General features: G+C 36.4%; 1 long non-coding RNA gene across 1 annotated transcript; it reads right to left on the bottom strand.

Moving 5' to 3' along the window:
- On the bottom strand, positions 1-4,645 carry LOC114301166 (uncharacterized). Its single transcript, XR_014328711.1, has 5 exons — positions 4,311-4,645; positions 4,013-4,096; positions 3,865-3,935; positions 1,966-2,033; positions 1-257 (listed from the first exon to the last, which is right to left on the bottom strand). It is a non-coding gene; the product is annotated as an uncharacterized LOC114301166 (long non-coding RNA).
- Between the last annotated feature and the right edge of the window lie 4,711 nt (positions 4,646-9,356).

Consider the following 9,356-nt stretch of genomic DNA (forward strand, 5'->3'; position numbering starts at 1 on the left):
TGTATAAAAATAACAATTTCTCCATAATAAAAATATTTTTGCATTCACAGCTATACATAAGCAAAATTACCCCACCACATAATATTCTATAATACATATATAATGTTTAAATACATAATGTTGTTCACAATTCAAAATAACATAAACCAAAAACAAAAAATTTCTTCATCATTCTCTGTGGATAACAAAAACAAATGTTAGTTGCATTCTTCACAGGCATGCATTCCACATGAAGCAAACCTCTACTCGAGAAATATCTGAAAATAAAAAATAAAAATAATTAATGACAATATAATTATGTGTTAATATGTTAATTAAAAAAAAAAGACAAAAATTTAACTACTATACAATTACAAAGATAATTAAGCAAATAATTTTGTCAAGACCGAAATCCAGCTCTAACTCTCAAACCGATAACCCGATTCGACTCTTGTCTTCTCTCACAAGTCTCTCGTGCCTAGGCGGTTGTGTATGCTAAGTTTCGTGCTAATTCGACGCTGTTTGGTAATTTTGAGGCGTTAACACCCCGAATTCTAAGTTTCTTAAGGAACTAGTTTACCTAGACCGAAATCCGGCTTTAACTCCTAAACCGGGAACTGATTCGAGCCCCGTCTTCTCCCACAAATCTCTCATGCCTAGACAGTCGTGTGTGCCAAGTTTCATACTAATCCGACGCTATTTGGTGATTTTGGGACGTCAACACCTCAAATTTTAAGTTTCTTAAGGAACTAGCTTGCTTAGAGTAAAATCAGGCTCTAACTCCCAAACTGGGAACCCAATTCAAGTCCCGTCTTCTCCCACAAATCTCTTGTGCCTAGGCAGTCGTGTGTGCCAAGTTTCATGGTAATCTGACGCCGTTTGGTGATTTGGGGTGTCAACATCTCGAATTCTAAGTTTCTTAAGAAACTAGTTTGTCTAGAGTGAAATCCAATTCTGACTCCCAAACGGAAAAGCCAATTCGAGTCTTGTCTTCTCCCACAAGTCTCTCGTGCCTAGGCGATCATATGTGCCAAGTTTCGTGCTAATCCGACGACGTTTGGTGATTTTGGGGTATCAACACCTTGAATTCTAAGTTTTTTAAGGAACTAATTTGTCTAGAGTGAAATTCGACTCTAAGTTCCAAACCGGGAATCCAATTCGAGTCCCGTCTTCTCCCACAAGTCTCTCGTGCCTAGAGTAGCAAGATTTTATTCTCCTCTTCACGCCAATACATTTGTTGTTTATTAAATGAAGGTTCTAGCATCGTAAATAAGAAACTTGAACCGTTCACAAATATTACAAAATACTTGTCTCTGCACTCACACACCCACACAAAAGGGTAGTGGAAGATAGAAAACTCCAAAACGATAGTAAATATGCCCTAATAAAGACAACCATAATCCATTGAGAACTCACAAAAAAGGCCTCTTATATGTCAGCCTTGCTCTATTGGATTGAGAGGCTACTTAGTGGTCTTAGAGCATTGGTGGTGGTCTCAGAAGTGGTGGGTCTCACTGCTCAAACCAATAAAAATCGAGTTAGAGCACAAGTCTTTGCCTTAGGAAGTTAAATAATTTCCCCATTTGATTGCTAAGAAAATGTAGTCAAAAATAAAAAATTATAAATTATAAAAAAATCCTCACATTAAGAGAACCAAGGATAACAATCATCCTCTTGCAATCAAACCTAATACACTGGTTCAGCTAAGTTCATGAGAAACCTTAAAAAAAAATAATAATAATAATAATTAGAGACAAGCTATGTTTATTTAGAATGACCACATTTTCTTACCAAATTTTGTTTACTCGTGTAATCGCTATAGGGATGACAAATGCAATTTCAAGACAACCTAATTCACCCCCGTAAGGTAGTAAAAAAAATCCAAAATTTATGAACTTTTCTAATTCCCAAATACAAAACTAATGACTAAAAACAGAACAAATAAATTAAAAAATAAAAAAATAACAATAAAGTGTAAGCGATTACCTTGTTGTTTCCACTGCGAGCACCACCTCCAGTCCTTTGTTCAGTACTCACTGGTGTCTTTGCAGATCCTATAACCACACAAAAAAAATCACTCAATTAGATACTCATAATAATAATAATAATAATAATAATAATAATAAAACATCGTCCAAGCTTGATCCAAACATATACCGAATTGAAATGATTGAAATGAGTCAATAGTTTGCATTTGTAATTGCGAACGTGTAAATAAAGAAGTACAGAAAAGGAAAACTAAAACAATAACAAGTGCATCACTTTCTGAACTATGCAATGATAGGTATCTAAGATGTCAACGCTACAAGATCAATTATTTCAACAAAAGTGTTCAGAAGATTAACAAGCAAAAATAGATCTCCAAGACAGTGGCAGAACATCCAAAAGTATACATGATTCCAACATTTAAGACCATGTAGTTAATGAGCTACTAAGAGATGAAACAACAAATTGGTTAAAAATTAAGAATGACTAAGAAAAAAGGTCAGTGATTGTTTCCAATCTTGATTGAAACCCAAACCAACTCACATTTGTTTCTTAGAAGGCAAAGGATCATTCATTCTGTGTTACATTGCTCTCTTGAAACAAGTAAACTCCCTGGAATTTTAGCTATATTCGGTTCACTTTCTTGAAAAATTTTATGTGTAAAATTGTGCGGCATTCATCTAATTATTTTTCTTGGTTTCTTTTCAATGATTTTTTTTTTCTTTTCTCCATGATAGTGTTAGGGTTTCAAACGAGCTCAGATTAAAACACTACATTCATCCTGACTACATGTACAATTTAAAAAAAAAAAAATTCCATATCCCTCGCTAGCATTTTTTTGTTCTCCTCTTCACATATATATTTTATTTCCCTTTCAAATTCCATTGTGTTGTATCGATCTTTTGAATTTTTTTTAAGTACTACTATAAATTTTCAAAAAAATACGCAGAATGCATGCAGTAGTGGCATATCCTAGCCGCATTCTATGCACTTTTGTTAAAAAAATTATGTCGCATTTATTGATTCTCTTTTGACGCATTTACTTTCCCTGTCAAATTCCATTGCAAGCTATTGATCTAATTTTCATTCTTGGTTTCTTTTGAACAATTTATTTAATTTTTTTTTCTTCATGACAGTGTTAGGGTTTCAAATGAGCTAGGATGAAAACATCCCAGGGTAGCAAAATACTCAGTCTTTGTAACAGGATCAAAACTTATGCCTGTACATGTACAAGAAGCTGCAAGTAGGCATTTACATTCAATCAACCTTTATACGCTAATACTAATTAACAGATAAACTTCATATTAAAAGCAATTGCCCAGTGGTGGTCCATCAAAATGAGAAAATCATGTTTAACCCTAGCCAAAAGGGCATGGCTATCCAGCCTTCTATAGAACTTTAGAACAAGTATATAAAGAAATTATATATATATATATATATACATATATATTAAAGAAAAAAAAAATAATATTAGATAATAATGTTCAGTCATTGAAATGATAGATAATTAGAAATACAAAAATGAAACATGAATCTTGAAATGAATGCAAAATTCATCAATTGTGGCAATAGTCTGCAAGTTTCAATGAAACTACAATATGGTGGGCATGCTGGATTTAATCACTATGAAACTAAAGACAGTGGCAAATCTATTAGAGTAATAGAAACGTACATACAAATACATATTTGCCTCCACCCTTTTACAAAATTTAGAGGGTAAGGTACATCTAGAAACATGACTACGCGTAAAAAGAAATCTGTCCGTGTAATCAACACTATAATATCTGCTTTTGGAATATATATGGATAGCTGATGATAGAAAATCATTTCCATTGGACAGAAATTAGATTTCAACTTTCTACTCATCACTTAGGAAATATGAATTTCTATTCTGCATACCTTTTTATCTCTCAGACGTCAATGGACTTCAAATATGCTGCAGCAGCAAAAGATGACGCAAAAATTTCTTCCTGAAACATTCGATTGTTAATAGATTATATTGATGCATACTGTCTGAGAATTTAGAAAGCAAGAACCTTGAACTAACCTCACCGACTTTAAGACCAAGTGTTTCAAACTTTTTCCCATACTGTTTCCTAGGGTTGTTGGTAACAAAGACTACTCTCTATCCCTGAAGAAGAAAGAAACTAAAAATTGGCTTAGCACCACAAGCAATGCATTTATATTAAAATTTTCAACGGTCATATAGAGAAAAATATAGCTTCATTAGATTTATTATCATCATCTCAAAACTAAATCAATAAAAAGAGGTAACAGAAATTAAAACCATTAAAATACAATGTTTGTTTGCTTGACATGTACAAGTTCATAAAAAAAATACATACCTTTGTCCAAAGCATATCAAGAGTTTCAGGGACCCCATCTATCAATTTATCCCCTTTCCATATAACTCCTGTAAAATATAAACAGAAACTAGATAATCTCTTCTCAATAGACATATATAAAGATGTGGAACGATCTTACCAAACAACTCCCCAAGAGATATATAAAGTTTATCCGCTGCTTGATGCCGTCTTACGTTGTCACTGCCATCGCTCGACGCCGTCATCTGCCCTGCTCACAGTCGCGCGCGTGCACGAGAGAGAGAGAGGGGGATTTTTGGTTCAAAAGATTAGGGATTTGAGATTTGGGGATTTTTGGTTGAGAGGAAAAAACAAGCACGAAATTGTTCAAAAGATTTAGGGATTTTATAAATTTATTTTTGTTTATTTTTAAAAAAACATAAATTATAAACGCATTTGGTTTGAATAAAATATTTTAAAAATTTTAAAAATATAAACTAAAAAACATGTTTGTCTAGACCTAAAATATTTGTGCTTATTTTTTTTATTATTTATGACAATGAGATCATACACATTATAATTCAAAAAAAAATAATTAAAAAAATTGATTGGAAAAAAATTATTTGAAAAAAAATTAATTGGAAAAAAATTTAATTAAAAATATTAATTGAAAAAAAAAATTGTTAGTCAAATTTTTTAATTTCTATTTAAAAATCAACGTAAACTCATTTTTTTAGTTTACAATTTTTCCTCAAATTTATAAACTAAGATAACCATTATAAACCAAAAAAACTATCAAACAAGCTTTTATGACAGTTTTGTAAATTTTTGTAAAAATAAACTGAAAATTGAAAACGACAAGGGTATTGCCGTCACCGATAACCTGTATTTGCGACGGGCAAAAGTTGTTGTAGCAAATAAAAAAAACTCATTTTTTTGCCAAAAACCTCTGTGTCTATTTTGCTGTGAAATGAAAGCTAGGAAGAGAGAGAAACAGAAAATGAGAGAGAAACAAGAGATGATCAACAATAGAGAGAGAGAGAGAGAGGGAGGGAGACATAAAAAAAAAGAGAAGAGAGATGAGTGAGAGAGACAGAGACCCATTTCATTTTTTTACTTTTTCCTCTTTCAACAACAATAGGCACAGAGAGATGAGTGAACGATTAAGAGGGAAGAGAGATGAGTGTGAGAGAGAGAGAGACACAGAGAGAAAGAAAAAAGAGAGAGAGACAGAGAGAAAGAGAGAGAAAGAAAAAAGAAAGAGAGAAACAAGATGAATGAGAGATAGAGAGAGAGAGAAAAAAAGATAGCAAAAAGAGATGAACAAGAGATATAGAGAGAGGGTGGGAAAAGAGAAAAAAGATGAGCAAGAAAGATAGAGAGCGAAGAGAGATGAGAGAGCTAGAGAGATGAATGATGAGTGAGCGAGAGAGAGAGAAACAAAATGAGCGAGAGATAGAGAGAGACAGAGAGAGAGAGCAAAACAAGATAAACAAGAGATATAGAGAGAGAGAGACATAGAGAGAGAGAGAAGAAAGATGAGCAAGAGAGTGTAGACGTCCCCGAACGTCCCGGGAGGGTTGGTCCCGTTCTGTTCATTTGGGGTTCACTACAGTTCGGACTCTCAAATTGTCACGGTTCTAAATCTGAACCAAAGAGTCCAAATCCGGCAAATCATTTTGAGAAAACAGATTTTGAAAGAAGTGCCAAACATGGACTGCTTTGCCAGATACAGGATCGCCACCTAAATGTTTTATTTTGGAAAAATTTAGGAAACCCTGACTCGTTTGCCTAAGGCCACGTGTCCGTCATCACCAAAGTTGCCTCGGCTCGGGAACTTGGGTACGATTGGGGAAGGTCACTTCGTGAGCACCCCCGCTCGCCCGATCAAAGATCGGCCTCTACTAACCATGATATCTATTTTTGAAAACATTATGTATTCTTATTCCGGTTGTTAGCCTAGATTACTATGTGATGCGCACAGCATACAAGTATAGACTGGATCGCCTGAATTGGAACAAAACATTTCATGTTTGTTTGTTTGAAAATGGTTTGATGGTGCTACTCGCAAGTAGGCTAAGACGTGGATTTGCCACCCTCGGGTGGGCTTAGAAAAACATGATTTTGCCACTATCTAGTAGGCTTAAAACACACATTTGATGAATTATTCCAATTCAAATAACCCAACCTTCACCCACAGGCATTCAGGCAGTTATATCACATAAGCAATTAGCCTCATGGTAATCATGCTATCATGGCAGTCACTCACACACATGCAAGGATGCTAAAGCATAAAACTTACCGAGTACTCCAAGCCAAAACAGAAGCTAATTAGAAATCCATGCATGATCCTAATTATACAGAAATGCCTAATGCAACACATGCAAAAATGTAACTTATAGCAGGCTCGGCTATTCTAGACATGGCATATGAAATACTACAGCTAACACATATTCAACTTGGAATTGAAAATACAATGCAGTTAGTATGATGCACCGAGCCCAGTGCGTGCAAAACAGATGAATGAATGCAAACATGCTATCATACTGTATGCTAATTGAAACATGCCCTAATCTAACCATCATAAGCGGGTAAATAAAAGGGAGAAAGACGTAGGGTTGGAAGACATACATCACACGCACGCACACTTATTACAATTGTGCCCTCACTCGAAGGGTCCGAATAAATAATATACAGTCCCAAATTAATAGTTACAGTCCAAATATGTACAAAACCCTAATTAATTAACAAATTAAATTAGGAAAGCAATAAATTGGCATGCAAGTCAGGGACTGCCTCAAATCTGCTCCGGATGATAAATGATGCATGCTCGGGTTGCCTTGTGCGAAAATCCACTGTGATGCCCGGTTTGCCTCTGTTTGCAATTGTTCTTGGAATACGTGCCAAGCTCCGGAAGGCTGTCGATTTCTGATTTGCTGCAACAGAGAGCAACAAAGGGGCATGGCAAAGTATTTTCACATATGTATGCATGACTACTCTTCGGGGAGTGTAGTCCTCGATCCTCGTGCCACCAATCATGCATATTGATGCATGATGGCCGAGGAGTCGAATTGCATAACTCAATATGAAATGAATGCACATATAAACACAACAAGACCTAAACTCCATCATGGATAATCCAGAGTGTCGGTGACTGGGAATTGAGACACATTCCGTCACTTGAAGTACGAAACGTTCCTCGTTTCCCGTGCTCGGGCTAACTCCTATCCCAAGCACAATGCAATATGCATGATATGCATGAATACAACTAATATACAACCTAGCATGCACAATGCTATGAGATGGCATACACAATGCACGATGTAATAAGGCATACGCAATGCTCTAACATACAACCTAGCATACGCAATGCTATAAAATGAAATGGCATACTCAATGCACAATAGACTTACACCAACATGAGTGGACTTCAACCACACTCACATTAGTAGCCATACGATGAAAAAAAGGCACTCGAAATGCGTGCACACATACACGCAAACCGAGGACCGACCCTAAGACACCAAATGTCACTCTAACAAGACATGGCAAGACATGGAATATGGCATACTAGCATGCAAATTTCAGTAGCAAAATATGATGCAAAACGGCCCCAGAACATGGAAACATGGCACCCGATACATGGAATGAGACCCGAAACATGAAATTAGGTACATGGAATGACCTATGGCTATGCAAAGCATGCATTATTCGAACATGAAGTGTGAAGACAGAATCAAGACAGTACCAAAACAAGCATATTTACAGTTTTAAGCAAGGCTAAAAAGAGAACACAAATAGGGCTAAGTTAACATGCAAAAATGGCCTCAAAAGAGAGATAATGAAGCAAGTAGCAGCTTCTGGCCCTAAATGGCCAAGATCCCTTCAACAAAGTTGAAGAGGGGCTCAAAATGAAGCACTTTACAGTTTACAACAAGCCACGAAAACAAACACAAGTATGGCTAAACTATTGTGCAAGAAATGGGCCAAAAGGGAGACAAAGAAGTAAGTGATGGTTTCTGGCCTCAAACAGAGAAGGGACCTTCAACAAAGTTGAAGAGGGGCCAAAAACATGGTATTTTACAGTTAGTGACCAAACCCAAAACAGTGCACATGCAAGCTTAAAATACTATGCAAAATAAGGCCTAAAAAGAGGTTTAGACACAAAGAGCAAAAAGGGAGCTTCAAAAATCAAAAGTCCCTTGATAAAACATGAATAGGGAGTCAAAATAAGGCTATTTACAGTTCGGACCAGAGCCCAAAAATACAAGCACAAGGGGCTAACAAAACATGCAAAAATAAGGCCAAAAGAGGGATAAAGAGGCAAGTGACAAAAGGAAGCCTCAAACAGTGAAGAGTCCTTCAACAATGTTTAAGAAGGGCTCAAAATAAGCCACTTTACAGTTTATAACCAAGCTCAAAACAGTTTACAAATAGGCCTAAAATACTATGCAAGAAAGAGGCATACAAGAGAGGTAAAGAAGCAAGTGTAAAAGGGAAGCCTCAAACAGGGAGAGGCCCTTAAACAAACATGAAAAGGAGCTCAAAATAATGCTATTTTTAGTTAGGGTCGGAGCCCAAATATTCAAGAAAGAGGAGCTAATATGTTGAGCAAAAACAGGGCCAAAGAGAGGGATAGAAGACTTACCCTTAAAGACCAATGCTTCAACAACTCTTGTACCAAGTTTGGGAGCCCTTGACCTCTGGAAATGGCCTTGAAGCTGCTAGAATGGAATGTGGATTGGTTGGCTTGGAGATGGAGTAGAATGGATGTAGGATTTGAGAGGTTTTGAGGGTTGAAGTGTAGAGAGAGAGAGATGCAATGTAGGAGGCTTAAAGCAAATTTTGTAACCCTTCAAATGGGAACTGGAGGGCCTGGATATATAGGCAAAAGAGGGGGGAAAAAGGGGGGGGAATGGAATTCAAGTTTTTCTCCAAAAGTTGGCCCCCCCGGATATAAAATCTGGGGGGAAACAGAGGGCATTTCTGTAAAGTACCTGGAGAGAGGATCATGGCCGGCCGGTTTCCTAGGGTTTAGGTGGCCGGTCGGCCTTTCCCATGGCCGGTCGGCCAAGGGTCAAAAGGGTC

This window comes from Camellia sinensis, chromosome 1, assembly GCF_055761805.1.
Source record: "Camellia sinensis isolate YWXY chromosome 1, ASM5576180v1, whole genome shotgun sequence".
NCBI lineage: Eukaryota > Viridiplantae > Streptophyta > Magnoliopsida > Ericales > Theaceae > Camellia > Camellia sinensis.